A 24,367-nucleotide genomic window follows, 5' to 3' on the forward strand; every position below is an offset into this window, starting at 1 on the left:
CAATAGGGTGTGGTGTAATGTGAATAAGGAGCAATTCAGTGTGATGTAATGTAAATAAGTGGCTCTACTGTGAGGAGTAATGTTTATAAGGTAAAGTAATACTACTGTGGGTGGTAATATGAATTATGGACACTATCGCATGATAAAATGTAAATAAAGTTACAGTACTGTGTGGCGTAATTGGAATTGGGGTTACTATTGTGTGGCCATGCCCCTTGCCAGCAAAAACACATCCCTTTTTGGGCTGTGCGCCAAATGTGCTAACTGTTCCTATTTAAAATATATGGGGTACAAACACCAAAATAAGGACTACTATGGGTGAGGGGTAATGGTGCTGGGAAAGAGGTGCAAGGTCCGAGGCGGAACCAGCAGTGGTGCTATGGGGCACCAGCCAAAATCTTGCCTAGGGCATCATATTGGTTAGGGCCGGCTCTGGTTCCACGAAGCACCGATACAGGGGAATCTCTGAAGACAGGAGACTGGAACCAGAAGATGCTTGTTCACAGGATATGACACGTTGTTCAAGGCAATGAGACTGAGCAGGAACTCTGGCTATATACCCCCTAGTCAGCAGGGATTTGAGAATCAAGTCATGTGAATGCTCCAGTGCTCAGGAGTGGATAGCACCAAGTGATATGAATGTAGGTGTCATGGCAGCACCCATACTCTGGAGATGGTGGGAATACATTGAGGTACATGCTGTATGACAAGCGGGATACACACTGGAGAGAGTCTCTACACATTGCTGGCAATCATGGCTGCAAGGATGAGAATGTGACTTCCGGAGACCAGCGCATCAGAGCACCGGTAAGTGCTCTGTGAAGCAAATGCATATTCCTGACATGTATTAATCAAGTGACTGTGGACCAATCACAACTAGGGGGCTGGGCTATGTCCAATTACTAAGTGGAAAAGCATTGGGGGCTCTGCATCATTGGGTCTCCACTCCATTCCGCATCTTGGGTCACCTTGGAGTGCTGCCTCGTCTTTAAGACAAAAAAAAAAAAAGATATATATATATATATATAATATAGATAGATAGATATATCCACACATACAGTAAGGTGGCACTCCTGGACTCCGCTCATAAAGTAAAAAATGGTGCTTTAATAATCAACGTTTCGGGGTGCTCGCCCTCATCATCAGGACACACCATTCAAAAAGATATAGACAGACAGATAGACAGACAGACAGATAGACAGACAGACAGATAGATAGATAAAAACCAAATGTTGTCTGCACTCTCAATTCAGGATAAATTTGCTGGGGTGACACTCAAATTTCATTGGGCAAAAGACATAGTACTTTCTCAATGAGCACATAAATCTTGTATAGAGTGTACTCACCAGACGGGTCATAAAGTCAGCAAAGGTTTATTGTAGCACAGCGTAAATCATCACACCAACGTTTCGGTCTTTACTGGACCTTTGTCAAGGTACCTTAGATAGAGAGATAGATAGATAGAGAGATAGAGAGATAGAGAGATAGAGAGATAGATAGAGAGATATAAAGAGATGTTGATATATATATATATATAATGAAGCGAGGTAAGCAGGCGGCACTCATCAGACTGTATAAACGTGGTTACTTTATTGGCTAAAGGCCGACATGTTTCGGAGATAACTTCTCCGTCCTCAGGGCCAGACAAACATAATACAAGTGTACAAGTGGCTTATAAGACATAGAACACCCCCAAATTAACAAACCTAACCGTACTCACCTGCTCCACGGCGCACCCGCTCGTCGACCGCCACGAGGCACTTCCGCGTCTCACTGCCGCGACGTCACTGATGCGCCGCGTCGCAGGGGAGCTCCATGGAAACCGGAGCGTAAACAACCCACGTCCCCGGCGTCCTCTGAAATGACTAAACAGATAAATAAACATCAAATGAGTGCAATTCAAACAAAACATTGTTACTAAGATAAAAAAACACATGATACAAGGGCTGGTAAAAAAGCAAAAAATAAAACAATAGTAAATGGTAAATATTAAATATTAAGTACTTGACCCTCTTGCAGCCAGACAATCAATCTATTATTACAACCACTGTCCGCTATAGGCATCCCCTGAATTCTCCAACCCCATCATAGTCATACCATTAACATAAAGATAAAGGCACACAAAAATAGTGTTGCTTAGGGCTTGGAGGACCCAGGGGTGCTCAAGAACAGGCAGTGAGAGAAATATCACAAAAAGCTGTCACAACTGAAAAAACATATGATTGTTATAAAAAAGCATTGGAGTCCCAGGTTCTCATTAAGACCTTTGGGGAAAATAGTCCCCAGGGAATAAATCCACCTGGCCTCCTTCTGTAATAGGAGCCTGTCCCTATTGCCACCCCTTAAGGACTTAGGGACATGGTCTATAAGGATGGCCCTAATGCTTGACACTCCGTGTTTGGCTTCCATACAGTGACGGGCAAATGGCTGCTCACTAAGGCCCTTTTCATGAGCTTTCTTTATTGCACTCCGATGTAGGGCCATGCGTTCCCTAAACTGCCTGATGGTCTTACCAATATATGCAAGGCCACATGGGCATGTGAGTAGATACACTACATGTGTTGAGGTGCATGTTAGTCTGTGCCTGATTTTAATTTTGCGACCTGTGTGGGGATGGTTAAAAGTAGCCCCTATGCTAAGAGTGTTGCAGGTCGCACATCCCAAGCACCTAAAGCAACCTTGTTTCAAACGGAGAAAATGGGGTTCATTAACCCTGGTGAGACTAGAGACATCAAGTTTCATAATATGATCGCCCAAATTTCTGCCTCGTGTATAGCTTGGCATAAGGCGTGTATTAGCCAAAGAGGACATGGAATGATCCGTCTGTATAATAGGCCAAAGCTGTTTGGCCCGGCGGGTCACCCTGGTACTGGCCGTGGTATATTTATTCACCATGGCCAATCTGGGGTTAACCTGTTGGGGTGAGGCACTAGTCTGTCTGAGTAATTCCATACGTGATATACTGAGAACCTTAGACCGTGAGGCCTGTAGTTCTCTCATCGGGTATCCCCTTTGAGCAAACTTGGCTAACATGTTGTCAAGGGCTACTTCCGTCTCCTCCGGATCTGAGGTGATCCGTCTAACACGCAAAAATTGCGAGTAGGGAAGGCCCTTCCTAAGTGACAATGGATGAAAACTTTCATGACATAGGAGGGTATTCCTATCTGTGGCCTTTACGTAGATGGAGGTAGACAGCTTGTTACCCTTACGTGTTATTGTTACATCTAGGTAGTTGATGGATGCTTCATCTACTGTTGTTGTAAACTTGACCACGTGTGTGGTTTGATTATGGTCAGACCATAACTGTACCAACTCTTCTTTCTGTCCCTGCCAAAAAATCAGCAGATCATCTATATAGCGTCTATAATAGATAATTTTGGATTGTACCTGTACATTTAGATAAAACATCTGTTTCTCCACTTGGAACATAAAGGCATTCGCGTACGATGGGGCCACTGCTGACCCCATCGCACAACCCGCCTCCTGGAGGTAAAACCTACCGTTGAACACAAAGTAGTTTCTGCTAAGTACCAAATGCAGTAACTTCAAGAATATTGTAATATCAGGACCTAGGTACTTGTCATTATCCTGTATAAGCAGACGAACTGCCTCCACACCCGCATCATGCGGGATGCAGGTGTAGAGGCTAGTCACATCAGCACTACACAGCAACAGATTTTCTGGAACATCACCCAACTCCTGTAATTGTATCAACAAAGAACTAGTGTCCTTAAGATAAGATTGAAGGGCTTGGACACACGGATTTAAGAATGCGTCCAAATACACAGCCACCGGATGGTACAGGGACCCCCTAGCAGATACTATAGGCCTGCCGGGTGGGTCCACCAGTGACTTATGTACCTTAGGTACTGTATAAAAGAGAGGAGCTTTGGGGAATTCCACTTTAAGTGCTTTACTTATGTCATCTGAAATGAAACCCTGTTCACTAATGGATGCCAAATACTGATCTAATTCAATTTTGAACTGGCGTGTGGGGTCCACAGTAAGCCTACTATATGTGGCCATATCCTCTAGCTGACGATTACATTCCCTGACATACGCTTCAAGATCCTGGACCACTATAGAGCCCCCCTTATCAGCCTTCCGCACCACTATATCTGTTCTGGCTGCTAAAGCCCTTAGTGTGTTAATCTCTGCTTTAGACATGTTACTAAATGGTTTTTGGTCGGGGACCACATTCCCCTCTCTTTCTAACATGCGCAGAAAAGTCCGAATTGAAGGGTTAAGGCTAGGAGGGTCAAAAGTCGAACCAGGAATAATCCGTCGTAATTGAGGTGGAATGGAACTGTTGGTATCACTTGAAGGTTTATCATTGAAAAACTCTCTTCTCCGTAAAGTCCTGCCAAAGCGATGGACCTCCACCTTCCAATCAAGTGGGTCTAATCGACTTGAAGGAACAAATGACAGTCCTTTAGCTAATAGCTTATACTCCTGGTCTGATAACGGAGTTGAAGAGAGATTAAATACTAGTTCCTTGAGGCTCGAGGCGGTTTTGGACCGTGCGATCCTTTGGTTTTGTTTTGCGCGCCGCGTCCTCTTCCTCGTCCGGTCGGGGGAGTCTGGTTTGATCGAGTCTGGATCAAAGTAGGGGTATGCCCTAAAGGGATGCGCCCTTCTTGTTGCTCCGCTACTGAAGAAGCTGCATCTGAGTCACTGGCCGACGTGCTGGTACCCAGTGTATGATCCTTATGGCGTCTCGGCTGGTATCTGCGCCTTTGGTGTTTTTGTTGTTCCTGGCCGGGGGTGGAGCTACCCAACCATGGATACACCTGTCTTTGTGCATAGTCTCTCTGTACCTTCGTCAATTTATCTTTTTTAAACCTAATGAGGTTTTGACGATACTGCTCAACCTGCACCCCGAGTTTGTTGATCCAGTCATTCTGAGTATCCTGGGCCATGTTCGTCTTGTGTTGTTTTTCAAATTGTAACAGCTGTTCTTTAGTTACATTGAGTTCCCTAGTGGACTCCTCCACCACCAGAAGGATCAAGTCCATCGAGCATTTATTAAGGATCGCAACCCACCGCCGGCAGAATTGTGCGTTATACCGCCCTATGGTCGGTGAGTTGCGTATCCTGAAGCCCCGTGGAATTAAATTACTGCGGTAATAGTCTGAGAGCGTAATGCCATGGTATGTGTAGTCACATTCTCTTTGTTTGAGACGAAGCCATGTTCTAAATAATTCATCATTAGAATTTGTGATTGGCTCATCCTCCATGCGTCGCCCTACCAGAATGGCATTTGCCTCAGCATCAGAGAAGCTCAATCTTTCACTGGCATCTTTATGTATCAGTTCAAAGGCCGCTTCCAAATCCGTATGTACTCCTGCCATATCTATGACTGGTACCCAGTCTGGGACTTCTATGCAAGGAAGTTATGATGCCTGGCTGCCAGAGTGGTCAATTGCTGATCCCCAGGTCCCGAAATCAAGGTGTCATTAAAAAACAGCAATGGATGGTAGCCGTTAACTGGATTCTGGTCCCCTGCCGTGGAGTCCACTTTATAAAAGTATAGAGGTGCCTTGACCGGATAAAGTGCTAGGCAGTATGGCAGCTGCCAAAGCACGATCCCAAATAGCGTCCAGTGTAACTTCCGGCACTCTCTTAAAAGGTGACAACTTGCTGAGGTGCCTTCCTCATGGAGAAGTGATTCCCATCAGATAATGAAGCGAGGTAAGCAGGCGGCACTCATCAGACTGTATAAACGTGGTTACTTTATTGGCTAAAGGCCGACATGTTTCGGAGATAACTTCTCCGTCCTCAGGGCCAGACAAACATAATACAAGTGTACAAGTGGCTTATAAGACATAGAACACCCCCAAATTAACAAACCTAACCGTACTCACCTGCTCCACGGCGCACCCGCTCGTCGACCGCCACGAGGCACTTCCGCGTCTCACTGCCGCGACGTCACTGATGCGCCGCGTCGCAGGGGAGCTCCATGGAAACCGGAGCGTAAACAACCCACGTCCCCGGCGTCCTCTGAAATGACTAAACAGATAAATAAACATCAAATGAGTGCAATTCAAACAAAACATTGTTACGAAGATAAAAAAACACATGATACAAGGGCTGGTAAAAAAGCAAAAAATAAAACAATAGTAAATGGTAAATATTAAATATTAAGTACTTGACCCTCTTGCAGCCAGACAATCAATCTATTATTACAACCACTGTCCGCTATAGGCATCCCCTGAATTCTCCAACCCCATCATAGTCATACCATTAACATAAAGATAAAGGCACACAAAAATAGTGTTGCTTAGGGCTTGGAGGACCCAGGGGTGCTCAAGAACAGGCAGTGAGAGAAATATCACAAAAAGCTGTCACAACTGAAAAAACATATGATTGTTATAAAAAGCATTGGAGTCCCAGGTTCTCATTAAGACCTTTGGGGAAAATAGTCCCCAGGGAATAAATCCACCTGGCCTCCTTCTGTAATAGGAGCCTGTCCCTATTGCCACCCCTTAAGGACTTAGGGACATGGTCTATAAGGATGGCCCTAATGCTTGACACTCTGTGTTTGGCTTCCATACAGTGACGGGCAAATGGCTGCTCACTAAGGCCCTTTTCATGAGCTTTCTTTATTGCACTCCGATGTAGGGCCATGCGTTCCCTAAACTGCCTGATGGTCTTACCAATATATGCAAGGCCACATGGGCATGTGAGTAGATACACTACATGTGTTGAGGTGCATGTTAGTCTGTGCCTGATTTTATATATATATATAGATAGATAGATAGATAGATAGATAGAGAATATATGAAGATAGTCCACAAAAATCAGCACACCCAAGTAGCAGCAAAAATTCAATTTACATGATTTTCCAAAAAAGTGCATCGTGCAAACATTGACATAAGCAGCAATGAGATGGTAAAATAATCGAACAGTTAAAAAGAAGAAATGGCTGCGCTTAGGGCATTACAATTGGACCAAGCATAAGGAGAACTGACAAATATAATGTATAAAAATATTTATTGTGATATCAGCGCTCAGGTACAATTACAATTGGCACTTTAATACAATTCAGGCACTTTAAGCAGTGTTGTTCTTTGGTTTGTAGATGGTAAAATAATACTTGTCACAATGGATTGAATTGCTAAGTATTATTTTACCATCTCATTGCTGCTTATGTCAATGTTTGCACTTTATATAGATATATATAAATATATATAACAAGTCCACCAGGGTGCGGCACTCAGAGCACATTGAAATGAATAGCAAACACCTTGTTATATCATTGAAATTAATAGCAGACACCTTGTTATATCAATGTGCCCAGAGTGCCGCACCCTGGAGGACTTGTGAGTATTATTTGTGCTGGCACCGGGCCAAGTTATTTATATTTGGAGATTGAGTGTGCCGGACCTGTGGATATGTGTATATTATATATATATATATATATATATATATATATATAGTCCACACGGACCGGCACTCCCACTTTCTTCTTTAAATAGGCTCCGGTGCCCTCCAAGGGCAATCCACACACAGCAAGAAAGAGGCGGCACTCGGAGACTTAAAGTGCAGATAAATTGTATTCCACAAAAGAAGACTAACGTTTCGGGGTCACATTACCCCTTTGTCAAAGTGAGCGTTCACTTTGACAAAGGGGTAATGTGACCCCGAAACGTTAGTCTTCTTTTGTGGAATACAATTTATCTGCACTTTAAGTCTCCGAGTGCCGCCTCTTTCTTGCTGTGTATATATATATATATATATATATATATATTGTGTATATATATATATATATATATATATATATATACACACAGTATATACATATAGTGCCGGCAATCCAGATGCACAATTCCACTACTTGCCCTGGCACCATCCCGGGTCAGTTGATCCCCATATACATACAGTGAAAGAAGGGCGGCACTTACAGGTCTTCATACAGCAAGAGTAATGACTACTGAGTCAGTTCTGGATTGCAGAATTGACTCACTAGTCTTTATTCTTGCTGTATGAAGACCTGCGAGTGCTTTCACTATATATATATATATATATATATATATATAAACAACAAGCGAGTCCGGCTCTCCCAATAAAGCAAACAAAAGCGCTGGGTGCCTCCACAAAGATTCAAATAAGACCAACAGCAGGTGCGGCACTCCGTGCGACGAGATCAACGGGACACTTACTTCAAGGTGGTGACAACGTTTCAATGCGGTTTAATGGTGCATTTTCATCAGGTCAGATAACAAGAAAAGAAAAAGGTGCTTACCTAAATAGTGTGTATGCTGGACGCCATATCCGCACTTCCGGATCCCAGACACGTGTCTGGTCCGTCGGCGCTCACCAGTGACGTCACTACCCACTGCCGGTAGTCATGGAAACAACAACAGAAGCCTGTGCATGTATACATAGTGCCTGTCATCAAAACACCATAATGCAAATGGAGACTGTACACAGACATAATCAATGCGGGTCTAAAGCTATACTAAACAATCTAATCTAATGTAATATGGCGATACCATACATGACACATATCTGCAATGCATAAATAAAGTGCATAATATCTTTAAAAATAAAGTGCATAATATCTTGGAAATGTCTTAACGATATGCTTGCTAATCACAAGGGCTGATAATGTAGTCTTATGTAAATATGGTCATAGACTACCCCGAAGTTTCAGGTCGATATATTACAGTACCCAATGTGAATGGTCATAGGTTAGTAAGCATATAATATCATGGCGTATCTGCCGCAAAGCTATACATAGAGACACTGATCAGTCACAGGAAGAACGCTGCATTAATAAAGAAGTAATTATAAAATAGTTATAAAAATGCATTTAGACCCAGATGCTCATTCAACCGTCTGGGGTGTAGTGTCCCCAGCCGGTGTATCCATCTTGTTTCAAGCTGAAGGAGTTTCATACCCCTATCACCACCCCGGGTCAGGGGGGGAACATGATCTACCATGCGGTAGCGTAACGATACCAAAGGGTGTCGGGCTAAGGCAAAGTGCCTGGCAACTGGTTGGTCACTCGTGCCTTTAGCAATAGCTGCTTTAATGGTCGAGCGGTGAGCTGCCATCCTTTCTTTAAACATTCTGATGGTTTTGCCTATGTAGGACATACCGCATGGGCACAAAAGCTGGTAAATTACAAATTTGGATGAGCAGGTCAAGGTGTAGTTAATGGTCAACATTCTACCAGTGAGTGGATGAGGGAAGTTATTACCACTCAACATATATTGGCATGTAACACAAGTACATCTAATACACCCCTTAGAATTAGCCTGCATCGACACATTAGGGTTAGGCGAAATATCAGCTTTAACAAGCATATCCCTAATATTCCGTCGTCTCGTGTAGCATGGCATAAGTCTAGTCTGTCCTAAATTCAATTCTTTGTCAGACTGAACAATATTCCACAATTTCTTAGAAATTTGGTTAATGCCACTACTAGCAGGGCTAAATTGCCCAACCCAGGGCAAGATGTTAGTGGATGCAATGTTTGCTGGTTTGATTAGTAGTAAACTTGGCCTATCTGTAGCCAAGGCCTTAGCTTTGGCCTGTTGAAGTAACAGTCTTGGGTATCCCCTGGCTAAAAATTTGTTAATCATGCTATTCATTTGAATCTCAGCTAATGCAGGGTCAGACGTAATACGTCGGACTCTGAGTAGCTGGGAAAAAGGTAAGCCTTGCTTGAGGGGTATGGGATGAAAACTAGAGTAGTGCAGTAGGTTGTTCCTATCAGTCGGTTTCGTGAAGACCGAAGTATGGATTACACCATCTCTTATAGAGATCTCCACATCCAAGTAGTTGACAGAATCAGTGCTTAGATTGTACGTAAATTTGACTGGGTGATTACGGCTGTTATGTGTCTCTAGTACTTGTACTAGTCTGGACTGTGAGCCCTTCCACAAAATTAATAAGTCGTCAATATAACGACAGTACATGACGATATCTGATGTAACACCAGGGTCCTCAAAAAATATCTCCTGTTCTACTTTGAACATATATATGTTCGAGTACGATGGGGCCACTGGGGACCCCATCGCACACCCTGTCTGTTGTAAATAGATCTTCCGATCAAACATAAAGAAATTCCTGGTAAGGGTTAGCTGAAGGAGGTCCAGACACAATTGTAGGTCTGGTCCTCTAAATTCGGGGTGGCCCTGTAAGAATTCACGGGCTGACTCAATGCCCGCTTCATGGGGAATTATGGTGTATAAGCTCTGTACGTCAATGCTACAGAGAACAATTTCATGGTCAAATTTATTCAACGTTTGTAGTTTACGAAGCAAACTGCTAGTGTCAAGGAGGTATCTTGGATGTGACTGAATACAGGGTTGGAAAATGGCGTCCAAAAATAGGGCTACAGGCTGAAACAGAGATTTGTTGGCCGATATAATCGGCCTACCCGGGGGCTTGACCAGACTTTTATGAATTTTGGGGGTGGTGTACAACAATGGTATAACTGGATATTTAGGTACTAGTGCGTTACTAAGATCTACTGAAATAATACCCAAATCAACAGCACCCTTAAGCATGTTGGCTAATTCATTAGAAAATGCAGTGGTAGGGTCTTCAGATAACAATTTATAGACCGATACATCATCAAGTTGCCTTAAAATTTCTGCTCTATAATCATTTAAGTCCTGCAACACTATAGCTCCACCTTTATCAGCAGGCCTACAGATGAGATTAGAACAGGTGGATAAGCGCTCAAGAGCCAGTCTCTCATTTTTAGTCAAGTTGTTCCTAGGTTGAGATAATGAGGTAATGTGTTGATCAGTCTCAAGTTCTAAAAGTCGCATGAAAGTGCGGACCGACGCATTATGGGTCTGGGGTTCAAACGTAGATTTAGGCAATATTTTGCGTAGTTTCTCTGGTATATCCATCTTTGGTATTGCCACTGTTGGACTCTTAGCAAAATGCTCCTTCAGCTTCAGCTGACGGTGTAGGCGAAATTTGTCCACCTTCCATTGTAGTGGATCTTGATTGCAAACTGGTATAAAAGATAACCCTTTAGCTAGTACTGTTTTCTCAGTATCATTCAATTCGTAGCTGGAAAGATTAATAACTACATTTTCTGCTGTCGTGGATTCTTGGGCGGACGCCCTACTCTTCCCTTTCCTCTGCCATTGGTGCCCTCGTCTGGTGTATCGACGTTGTCTTTTGCGCCAGGGATCTTGGCCCTGGTTGCTACCCCTAAAGGGTGGTCACCACGGGTTGATTGTGTCGCAGATTCGGAGTCACTAGTAGTGGAGGTGTGTTCATTTGAAGACTCAAGGTTCCGGGTACGATGGACTTTACGTCGGAAAAATGGTCGCTTAGTTTCGCGTCTGGGAGCCCCATCAGTCCACCTATAGACGTTGTGTTGCTCATAATCTGTATCCACCTTTGAGCGCTTGTTTGCTTTAAATTTAATAAGGTCCCGTTTATGTAGCTGCAATTGGTCGTTTAGTTTAGCGAGCCAGTCAACAGTTGTGTCGGCTTGTAAATTGGCTTTATGCTGTTGTTCAAATTCGGCTGCCTTAGATTTATAGATGTTCATCTCTTTAGTGGACTGCTCAATTATGAGCAACATGAGGTCCATAGAGCAGCGGTTTAAAATGCCGACCCACTTACGGCAGAAATTAGGGTCATTGCGTCCGATGGTAGGGGAGTTGCGTACTCTTAAGCCACGAGGGATCTTCTTTGCTCTGTAGTAGTCAGATAGAGATAAACAGTGGTAGAGATAGTCTATTTCTTTACGCTTGATTTTTAATAATGTGTGGTATATATCTTCAGGTGAAAGCGCCTCCTTTTGATCACTGAGTAGTGCTGAGTATAGAATTGCATCTGCTTCAGCATCCGTGTATCCATGTATATATCCAATACCAAAAAGTGCAGGTGCCAAAGTCAATGTGCATTAGATAAAGTGCAATAGTGCATACAGCAGACACTGAGGATAATACATAGCAACATTCATGAATGGGGAGCCTTGACAAGTGGTCACTACACTGTAGTGAGCACGGATATCCAAACAACAAGCGAGTCCGGCTCTCCCAATAAAGCAAACAAAAGCGCTGGGTGCCTCCACAAAGATTCAAATAAGACCAACAGCAGGTGCTATGTATTATCCTCAGTGTCTGCTGTATGCACTATTGCACTTTATCTAATGCACATTGACTTTGGCACCAGCACTTTTTGGTATATACTATAGATACCACTGTCATCTTAGCACTTTGATTATATTATATTTTTCTCACTTGCACTTTACTGCCCGCTGCTGGCTTTCGACGTGACGGCTATTTTGAGTAGACCAGATAGGTCACTCTAGTCACTGATCTGTGCATGGTGAGTGTGCCACTTTTGATAGAATTAATATGGCTGAAGATCTGGCTGATCTACATGTGTCCGGTATTCCACCGGCACAATACCCTATTGGATATATACATGGATACACGGATGCTGAAGCAGATGCAATTCTATACTCAGCACTACTCAGTGATCAAAAGGAGGCGCTTTCACCTGAAGATATATACCACACATTATTAAAAATCAAGCGTAAAGAAATAGACTATCTCTACCACTGTTTATCTCTATCTGACTACTACAGAGCAAAGAAGATCCCTCGTGGCTTAAGAGTACGCAACTCCCCTACCATCGGACGCAATGACCCTAATTTCTGCCGTAAGTGGGTCGGCATTTTAAACCGCTGCTCTATGGACCTCATGTTGCTCATAATTGAGCAGTCCACTAAAGAGATGAACATCTATAAATCTAAGGCAGCCGAATTTGAACAACAGCATAAAGCCAATTTACAAGCCGACACAACTGTTGACTGGCTCGCTAAACTAAACGACCAATTGCAGCTACATAAACGGGACCTTATTAAATTTAAAGCAAACAAGCGCTCAAAGGTGGATACAGATTATGAGCAACACAACGTCTATAGGTGGACTGATGGGGCTCCCAGACGCGAAACTAAGCGACCATTTTTCCGACGTAAAGTCCATCGTACCCGGAACCTTGAGTCTTCAAATGAACACACCTCCACTACTAGTGACTCCGAATCTGCGACACAATCAACCCGTGGTGACCCCCCTTTAGGGGTAGCAACCAGGGCCAAGATCCCTGGCGCAAAAGACAACGTCGATACACCAGACGAGGGCACCAATGGCAGAGGAAGGGGAAGAGTAGGGCGTCCGCCCAAGAATCCACGACAGCAGAAAATGTAGTTATTAATCTTTCCAGCTACGAATTGAATGATACTGAGAAAACAGTACTAGCTAAAGGGTTATCTTTTATACCAGTTTGCAATCAAGATCCACTACAATGGAAGGTGGACAAATTTCGCCTACACCGTCAGCTGAAGCTGAAGGAGCATTTTGCTAAGAGTCCAACAGTGGCAATACCAAAGATGGATATACCAGAGAAACTACGCAAAATATTGCCTAAATCTACGTTTGAACCCCAGACCCATAATGCGTCGGTCCGCACTTTCATGCGACTTTTAGAACTTGAGACTGATCAACACATTACCTCATTATCTCAACCTAGGAACAACTTGACTAAAAATGAGAGACTGGCTCTTGAGCGCTTATCCACCTGTTCTAATCTCATCTGTAGGCCTGCTGATAAAGGTGGAGCTATAGTGTTGCAGGACTTAAATGATTATAGAGCAGAAATTTTAAGGCAACTTGATGATGTATCGGTCTATAAATTGTTATCTGAAGACCCTACCACTGCATTTTCTAATGAATTAGCCAACATGCTTAAGGGTGCTGTTGATTTGGGTATTATTTCAGTAGATCTTAGTAACGCACTAGTACCTAAATATCCAGTTATACCATTGTTGTACACCACCCCCAAAATTCATGAAAGTCTGGTCAAGCCCCCGGGTAGGCCGATTATATCGGCCAACAAATCTCTGTTTCAGCCTGTAGCCCTATTTTTGGACGCCATTTTCCAACCCTGTATTCAGTCACATCCAAGATACCTCCTTGACACTAGCAGTTTGCTTCGTAAACTACAAACGTTGAATAAATTTGACCATGAAATTGTTCTCTGTAGCATTGACGTACAGAGCTTATACACCATAATTCCCCATGAAGCGGGCATTGAGTCAGCCCGTGAATTCTTACAGGGCCACCCCGAATTTAGAGGACCAGACCTACAATTGTGTCTGGACCTCCTTCAGCTAACCCTTACCAGGAATTTCTTTATGTTTGATCGGAAGATCTATTTACAACAGACAGGGTGTGCGATGGGGTCCCCAGTGGCCCCATCGTACTCGAACATATATATGTTCAAAGTAGAACAGGAGATATTTTTTGAGGACCCTGGTGTTACATCAGATATCGTCATGTACTGTCGTTATATTGACGACTTATTAATTTTGTGGAAGGGCTCACAGTCCAGACTAGTACAAGTACTAGAGACACATAACAGCCGTAATCACCCAGTCAAATTTACGTACAATCTAAGCACTGATTCTGTCAACTACTTGGATGTGGAGATCTCTATAAGAGATGGTGTAATCCATACTTCGGTCTTCACGAAACCGACTGATAGGAACAACCTACTGCACTACTCTAGTTTTCATCCCATACCCCTCAAGCAAGGCTTACCTTTTTCCCAGCTACTCAGAGTCCGACGTATTACGTCTGACCCTGCATTAGCTGAGATTCAAATGAATAGCATGATTAACAAATTTTTAGCCAGGGGATACCCAAGACTGTTACTTCAACAGGCCAAAGCTAAGGCCTTGGCTACAGATAGGCCAAGTTTACTACTAATCAAACCAGCAAACATTGCATCCACTAACATCTTGCCCTGGGTTGGGCAATTTAGCCCTGCTAGTAGTGGCATTAACCAAATTTCTAAGAAATTGTGGAATATTGTTCAGTCTGACAAAGAATTGAATTTAGGACAGACTAGACTTATGCCATGCTACACGAGACGACGGAATATTAGGGATATGCTTGTTAAAGCTGATATTTCGCCTAACCCTAATGTGTCGATGCAGGCTAATTCTAAGGGGTGTATTAGATGTACTTGTGTTACATGCCAATATATGTTGAGTGGTAATAACTTCCCTCATCCACTCACTGGTAGAATGTTGACCATTAACTACACCTTGACCTGCTCATCCAAATTTGTAATTTACCAGCTTTTGTGCCCATGCGGTATGTCCTACATAGGCAAAACCATCAGAATGTTTAAAGAAAGGATGGCAGCTCACCGCTCGACCATTAAAGCAGCTATTGCTAAAGGCACGAGTGACCAACCAGTTGCCAGGCACTTTGCCTTAGCCCGACACCCTTTGGTATCGTTACGCTACCGCATGGTAGATCATGTTCCCCCCCTGACCCGGGGTGGTGATAGGGGTATGAAACTCCTTCAGCTTGAAACAAGATGGATACACCGGCTGGGGACACTACACCCCAGACGGTTGAATGAGCATCTGGGTCTAAATGCATTTTTATAACTATTTTATAATTACTTCTTTATTAATGCAGCGTTCTTCCTGTGACTGATCAGTGTCTCTATGTATAGCTTTGCGGCAGATACGCCATGATATTATATGCTTACTAACCTATGACCATTCACATTGGGTACTGTAATATATCGACCTGAAACTTCGGGGTAGTCTATGACCATATTTACATAAGACTACATTATCAGCCCTTGTGATTAGCAAGCATATCGTTAAGACATTTCCAAGATATTATGCACTTTATTTTTAAAGATATTATGCACTTTATTTATGCATTGCAGATATGTGTCATGTATGGTATCGCCATATTACATTAGATTAGATTGTTTAGTATAGCTTTAGACCCGCATTGATTATGTCTGTGTACAGTCTCCATTTGCATTATGGTGTTTTGATGACAGGCACTATGTATACATGCACAGGCTTCTGTTGTTGTTTCCATGACTACCGGCAGTGGGTAGTGACGTCACTGGTGAGCGCCGACGGACCAGACACGTGTCTGGGATCCGGAAGTGCGGATATGGCGTCCAGCATACACACTATTTAGGTAAGCACCTTTTTCTTTTCTTGTTATCTGACCTGATGAAAATGCACCATTAAACCGCATTGAAACGTTGTCACCACCTTGAAGTAAGTGTCCCGTTGATCTCGTCGCACGGAGTGCCGCACCTGCTGTTGGTCTTATATATATATATATATATATATATATATATATATATATGTGATGAGCGGGTTCGGTTCCTCGGAAACCGAACCCACCCGAACTTCACCCATTTTACACGGGTCCGAGGCATACTCGGATTCTCCCGTATGGCTCGGTTAACCCGAGTGCGCCCGAACGTCATCATCCCGCTGTCGGATTCTCGCGAGATTCGGATTCTATATAAGCAGCCGCGCGTCGCCGCCATTTTCACTCGTGCATTGGAAATATTAGGGAGAGGACGTGGCTGGCGTCCTCTCCGTTTATTGTTGAACTTGATTGTGCTTTATTGCTTAATTGTGGGGAGGACTGGGGAGCAGCTGTATAATATAGGAGGAGTACAGTGCAGAGTTTTGCTGATCAGTGACCACCAATTTTATCCATTCTCTGCCTGAAAAAAACGCTCCTTATCTGTACTCAATGTGCTGCATATATCTGTGCTCACACTGCTTAATTGTGGGGACTGGGGAGCAGCTGTATTATATAGCAGGAGTACAGTGCAGAGTTTTGCTGACAGTGACCACCAGTATACGTTGTCTGCCTGAAAAACACTCCATATCTGTGCTCAGTGTGCTGCTTTATTGTGGGGACTGGGGACCACCCAGGCCCGGCGCTACCCGCTCAGCAAGGTCTGCAAAGCAGGGAGGCGCTGGGCAAGAGAGGCGCTCCCCGCTCTGCAGACTTGCTGATGCGCAGTGCTGTCACACACTGACAGGCAGCAGCAGCGCCGGCAAAAGCTCTTCACTGTGAGGATTTTCTGTGTGAGCCGAGGGCCCTTCCCTCTCCTCCTTGCTCCTCCTGCTGCAAGTCAAGCTAGAGACATACAGCAGCGTATACAGCAGTGTCCCTGTCCAGTGTCCATCCCTGTTCCCTCCCCCTGACTCTGAAGACCCACTCCCTCTCTCCCCTCCCCTCCGTGGATTCACTAAAACCCAGGAAGTCACGTGGTGCACTTGCCTGTGTGCACTGTGCAGTGATGGAGGAGCCTGCAGACGTGAGAAGAGGAGCAGCCACACCACAGGCACAGAGTGTAAGTGTAATATTAACGTGTGTGCTGGGAAGGGGTGGGGGGAGTGTAGGTGTAATATTAATGTGTGTGCTGGGGGGGGGGGGAGTGTAGGTGTAATAATGTGTGTGCTGGGGAGGGGGGGGGGAGTGTAAGTGTAATATTAATGTGTGCGCTGGGGAGGGGAGGAGTGTAGGTGTAATAATGTGTGTGCTGGGGAGGGGGGGGTGTAGGTGTAATAATGTGTATGCTGGGGAGGGGGGGGGAGTGTAGGTGTAATAATGTGTATGCTGGGGAGGGGGGGGGGAGTGTAGGTGTAATAATGTGTGTGCTGGGGAGGGGGGGGGAGTGTAAGTGTAATATTAATGTGTGCGCTGGGGAGGGGAGGAGTGTAGGTGTAATAATGTGTGTGCTGGGGAGGGGGGGGTGTAGGTGTAATAATGTGTGTGCTGGGGAGGGGGGGGGAGTGTAGGTGTAATAATGTGTATGCTGGGGAGGGGGGGGGAGTGTAGGTGTAATAATGTGTGTGCTGGGGAGGGGGGGGGGGAGTGTAAGTGTAATATTAATGTGTGTGCTGGGGAGGGGGGGGTGTAGGTGTAATATTAATGTGTGCTGGGGTTGGGGGGCATGTCATTGTGTTATGTGGAGGAAACCCAGTGGTGAAAAAAAAAAGGAATACTTGCCTGCTCCGGCGGTCCGCTGTTTTCTGTTTCAGGCTGCTCATCCTCTGACCGTTGAACCAACTCCTGCATGAAGAAAGAGGCCAGCCAGAGACGGTAAGTGTAGTGTAGTTTATGCAGGGAGAAAGGCGCAGGGTAGCGGCGATGTAGTGTGTGGGGTGCAGTGTAGTGTAGTGTGTGGGAGGGAGCTTCAGGGCAGTGGCTGCAGTGTAGTGTGCATGAAGGCGTTACGGGGTAGTATGTAGCTTTCCTGTGCCCAGCCGGTCCCTGAAAGATCTTTTGCTGGAGTAGAAAAATAGAATCGGAGGAGAGGCAGCTCTGCATAAGGTAATTAAAGACTATGCTAAATGGAAAATTGCTTAATTAGTCATTGGGGGTTGCCTATCACCCGCTGCATCACCTCTCTCTCTCGCTCTCTCTGGTCACCCACTCACTCTCACCCTCTCTCTTGTCACTCTCTCCCTCCCGGCGCATATGCGGGTTACGCAGCCGCATAGAGCGCCAGACAGTAGAGGGCGCTGCTGCAGACAGTGAGTCATCGTAACTCACTCTCTACAGCGCCGCGGCCGCCCGCCCTTCCGGGACACAGTTCCCCCTGCATCGCAGCCCTCCCCTGACGCCCAGAAACATGGAGAGGGAACAGTGCAGCGTGTGGTGACGGCAAGAAGCTGTAGCAGCCCCATAACAGAGGTGAAATGGTTTGTCCCTCTGCATGGCTGCCAGCTCTCCCTGCACAATGTCTATGTATGTGTGTGTCAGTGTGCACCTGCTCCCTGTGTAATGTCCCTTGTCACTATCTCCCTCTCCCCCCGGCCTCAGTCACCCATTATCACCCTGTCGCCCCTGCTTCAGTCACACACTATCTCCCTGTCGCCCCTGCTTCAGTCATCCCCCATCTCCCAGGCCCTGTACCCTTGGGGGTACAATTGTATAGCCACACCCCTTTCTTGTAAGACCACACCCCTTTTGTGGCACGCGTCGCCTTCAAGGGGTGCCAAAATTGATTTTTGCTTACTAAAATAAAATAAACTCAGGCGGCCCGGCCTGTTACCCACCCCTCACCCCATCACCTCTCTCTCCTGCCACCCTCTCCCTGTCACCCACTCCTCTACCCATCACCTCTTTCTCCTGTTAATCGCTCCCTGTCACCCTATGATTCTCACCCTTTCCCCATCACCTCCTTCTGATTCTCACCCTCTCCCTGTCATCCTCTCTTTTCACCCTCTGCTTACTCAGCAAACAGGATTTGTTTGCCATGATAAGCTTGCCCGTGGGTATGCGTGAGTGTGCATTAACCTGCGATCCATACAATTGCATGGTGTGTACACTCCTGCGAATTGGCCACAGCTAGTCTTATGCGCAATGTAGTTGTTTGCGGGTTGGATGAGTTTGGCCACATCTGTTCTTGTAGAAAGGCGCAAAATGTATAGTTTGCAGGAGGGCGCCGAACACCCTAGCACCAGCCCTGGGACCACCAGTATAATATTATATAGGAGGAGTACAGTGCAGAGTTTTGCTGACCAGTGACCACCAGTATACGTTGTCTGCCTGAAAAACACTCCATATCTGTGCTGCATTGTAGACAGTATATAGTAGGAGTACAGTGCATAATTTTGCTGACCACCAGTATATAATATATAGGAGTACGGTACAGAAGGCCACTGCTGTACCTACCTCTGTGTCGTCAAGTATACTATCCATCCATACCTGTGGTGCATTTCAGTTTTGCAGTTTGCTGACCACCAGTATATAATATATAGCATTACGGTACAGTAGGCCACTGCTGTACCTACCTCTGTGTCGTCAAGTATACTATCCATCCATACCTGTGGTGCATTTCATTTTTGCACAGTTTTCTGACCACCAGTATATAATATATAGCAGTACGGTGCAGTAGGCCACTGCTGTACCTACCTCTGTGTCGTCAAGTATACGATCCATCCATACCTGTGGTGCATTTCATTTTTGCACAGTTTGCTGACCACCAGTATATAATATATAGCATTATGGTACAGTAGGCCTCTGTGTCGTCAAGTATACTATCCATCCATACCTGTGGTGCATTTCATTTTTGCACAGTTTGCTGACCACCAGTATATAATATATAGCAGTACGGTACAGTAGGCCACTACTGTACCTACCTCTGTGTCGTCAAGTATACTATCCCTCCATACCTGTGGTGCATTTAATTTTTGCACAGTTTGCTGACCACCAGTATATAATATATAGCAGTACGGTACAGTAGGCCACTGCTGTACCTACCTCTGTGTCGTCAAGTATACTATCCATCCATTCCTGTGGTGCATTTCATTTTTGCACAGTTTGCTGACCACCAGTATATAATATATAGCAGTACGGTGCAGTAGGCCACTGCTGTACCTACCTCTGTGTCGTCAAGTATACTATCCATCCATACCTGTGGTGCATTTCAGTTGTGCGCAGTATATATAGTAGTAGGCCATTGCTATTGATACTGGCACATAATTCCACACATTAAAAAATGGAGAACAAAAATGTGGAGGTTAAAATAGGGAAAGATCAAGATCCACTTCCACCTCGTGCTGAAGCTGCTGCCACTAGTCATGGCCGAGACGATGAAATGCCATCAACGTCGTCTGCTAAGGCTGATGCCCAATGTCATAGTAGAGAGCATGTAAAATCCAAAAAACAAAAGTTCAGTAAAATGACCCAAAAATCAAAATTGAAAGCGTCTGAGGAGAAGCGTAAACTTGCCAATATGCCATTTACGTCACGGAGTGGCAAGGAACGGCTGAGGCCCTGGCCTATGTTCATGGCTAGTGGTTCAGATTCACATGAGGATGGAAGCACTCATCCTCTCGCTAGAAAAATGAAAAGACTTAAGCTGGCAAAAGCACAGCAAAGAACTGTGCGTTCTTCTAAATCACAAATCCCCAAGGAGAGTCCAATTGTGTCGGTTGCGATGCCTGACCTTCCCAACACTGGACGGGAAGAGCTTGCGCCTTCCACAATTTGCACGCCCCCTGCAAGTGCTGGAAGGAGCACCCGCAGTCCAGTTCCTGATAGTCAAATTGAAGATGTCACTGTTGAAGTACACCAGGATGAGGATATGGGTGTTGCTGGCGCTGGGGAGGAAATTGACAAGGAGGATTCTGATGGTGAGGTCGTTTGTTTAAGCCAGGCACCCGGGGAGACACCTGTTGTCCGTGGGACGAATATGGCCATTGACATGCCTGGTCAAAATACAAAAAAAATCAGCTCTTCGGTGTGGAATTATTTCAACACAAATGCGGACAACAGGTGTCAAGCCGTGTGTTGCCTTTGTCAAGCTGTAATAAGTAGGGGTAAGGACGTTAACTACCTAGGAACATCCTCCCTTATACGTCACCTGGACCGCATTCATCAGAAGTCCGTGACAAGTTCAAAAACTTTAGGTGACAGCGGAAGGAGTCCACTGACAACTAAATCCCTTCCTCTTGTAACCAAGCTCCTGCAAACCACACCACCAGCTCCCTCAGTGTCAATTTCCTCCTTACACAGGAAAGCCAATAGTCCTGCAGGCCATGTCACTGGCAAGTCTGACGAGTCCTCTACTGTCTGGGATTCCTCCGATGCATCCTTGAGTGTAACGCCTACTGCTGCTGGCGGTGCTGTGAGACGATCGTCATCCCAGAGGGGAAGTCGGAAGACCACTTGTACTACTTCCAGTAAGCAATTGACTGTCCAACAGTCCTTTGCGAGGAAGATGAAATATAACAGCAGTCATCCTGCTGCAAAGCGGATAACTCAGGCCTTGGAAGCCTGGGCGGGGAGAAACGTGGTTCCGGTATCCACCGTTAATTCAGAGGCAACTAGACTTGATTGAGGTACTGTGTCCCCGGTACCAAATACCATCTAGGTTCCATTTCTCTAGGCAGGCGATACCGAAAATGTACACAGACCTCAGAAAAAGTCACCAGTGTCCTAAAAAATGCAGTTGTACCCAATGTCCACTTAATCACGGACATGTGGACAAGTGGAGCAGGGCAGACTCAGGACTATATGACTGTGACAGCCCACTGGGTAGATGTATTGCCTCCTGCAGCAAAAACAGCAGCGGCGGTTCCACTAGCAGCATCTCGCAAACGCCAACTCGTTCCTAGGCAGGCTACGCTTTGTATCACCGCTTTCCAGAAGAGGCACACAGCTGACAACCTCTTACGGAAACTGAGGAATATCATTGCAGAATGGCTTACCCCAATTGGACTCTCCTGGGGATTTGTGACATCGGACAACGCCACCAATATTGTGCGTGCATTACATCTGGGCAAATTCCAGCACGTCCCATGTTTTGCACATACATTGAATTTGGTGGTGCAGAATTATTTAAAAAACGACAGGGGCGTGCAAGAGATACTGTCGGTGGCCCGAAGAATTGCGGGCCACTTTCGGCATTCAGCCACCGCGTGCCGAAGACTGGAGCACCACCAAACATTCCTGCACCTGCCCTGCCATCATCTGAAGCAAGAGGTGGTAACGAGGTGGAATTCAACCCTCTATATGCTTCAGAGTATGTAGGAGCAGCAAAAGGCCATTCAAGCCTATACATCTGCCCACGATATAGGCAAAGGAGGGGGAATGCACCTGACTCAAGCGCAGTGGAGAATGATTTCAACGTTGTGCAAGGTTCTGCAACCCTTTGAACTTGCCACACGTGAAGTCAGTTCAGACACTGCCAGCCTGAGTCAGGTCATTCCCCTCATCAGGCTTTTGCAGAAGAAGCTGGAGACATTGAAGGAGGAGCTAAAACAGAGCAATTCCGCTAGGCATGTGGGACTTGTGGATGGAGCCCTTAATTCGCTTAACAAGGATTCACGGGTGGTCAATCTGTTTAAATCAGAGCACTACATTTTGGCCACCGTGCTCGATCCTAGATTTAAAACCTACATTGTATCTCTCTTTCCGGCAGACTCAAGTCTGCAGAGGTTCAAAGACCTGCTGGTGAGAAAATTGTCAAGTCAAGCGGAACGTGACCCGTCAACATCTCCTCCTTCACATTCTCCCGCAACTGGGGGTGCGAGGAAAAGGCTAAGAATTCCGAGCCCATCCGCTGGCGGTGATGCAGGGCAGTCTGGAGCGAGTACCGACATCTGGTCCGGACTGAAGGACCTGCCAACGATTACTGACATGTCGTCTACTGTCACTGCATATGATTCTCTCACCATTGAAAGAATGGTGGAGGATTATATGAGTGACCGCATCCAAGTAGGCACGTCAGACAGTCCGTACGTATACTGGCAGGAAAAAGAGGCAATTTGGAGGCCCTTGCACAAACTGGCTTTATTCTACCTAAGTTGCCCTCCCTCCAGTGTGTACTCCGAAAGAGTGTTTAGTGCAGCCGCTCACCTTGTCAGCAATCGGCGTACGAGGTTACTTCCAGAAAATGTGGAGAAGATGATGTTCATCAAAATGAATTATAATCAATTCTTCCGTGGAGACATTCACCAGCAGCAATTGCCTCCAGAAAGTACACAGGGACCTGAGATGGTGGATTCCAGTGGGGACGAATTAATAATCTGTGAGGAGGGGGATGTACACAGTGAAAGGGGTGAGGAATTGGAGGATGACGATGAGGTGGACATCTTGCCTCTGTAGAGCCAGTTTGTGCAAGGAGAGATTGATTGCTTCTTTTTTTGGTGGGGGCCCAAACCAACCAGTCATTTCAGTCACAGTCGTGTGGCAGACCCTGTCGCTGAAATGATGGGTTCGTTAAAGTGTGCATGTCCTGTTTATACAACATAAGGGTGGGTGGAAGGGCCCAAGGACAATTCCATCTTGCACCTCTTTTTTCTTTCATTTTTCTTTGCATCATGTGCTGTTTGGGGACAATTTTTTTGAAGTGCCATCCTGTCTGACACTGCAGTGCCACTCCTAGATAGGCCAGGTGTTTGTGTCGGCCACTTGGGTCACTTAGCTTAGTCACACAGCTACCTCATTGCGCCTCTTTTTTTCTTTGCATCATGTGCTGTTTGGGGACAATTTTTTTAATCTGCCATCCTGTCTGACACTGCAGTGCCACTCCTAGATGGGCCAGGTGTTTGTGTCGGCCACTTGGGTCGCTTAGCTTAGTCACACAGCTACCTCATTGCGCCTCTATTTTTCTTTGCATCATGTGCTGTTTGGGGACAATTTTTTTGAAGTGCCATCCTGCCTGACACTACAGTGCCACTCCTAGATTGGACAGGTGTTTGTGTCGGCCACTTGGGTCGCTTAGCTTAGTCACACAGCGACCTTGGTGCGCCTCTTTTTTTCTTTGCATCATGTGCTGTTTGGGGACAATTTTTTTAATCTGCCATCCTGTCTGACACTGCAGTACCACTCCTAGATGGGCCAGGTATTTGTGTCGGCCACTTGGGTCGGTTAGCTTAGTCACACAGCTACCTCATTGCGCCTCTTTTTTTCTTTGCATCATGTGCTGTTTGGGGACAATTTTTTTAATCTGCCATCCTGTCTGACACTGCAGTACCACTCCTAGCTGGGCCAGGTGTTTGTGTCGGCCACTTGGG

This window comes from Pseudophryne corroboree, chromosome 6 (assembly GCF_028390025.1).
Source record: "Pseudophryne corroboree isolate aPseCor3 chromosome 6, aPseCor3.hap2, whole genome shotgun sequence".
In the NCBI taxonomy this organism is placed as follows: Eukaryota; Metazoa; Chordata; class Amphibia; order Anura; family Myobatrachidae; genus Pseudophryne; species Pseudophryne corroboree.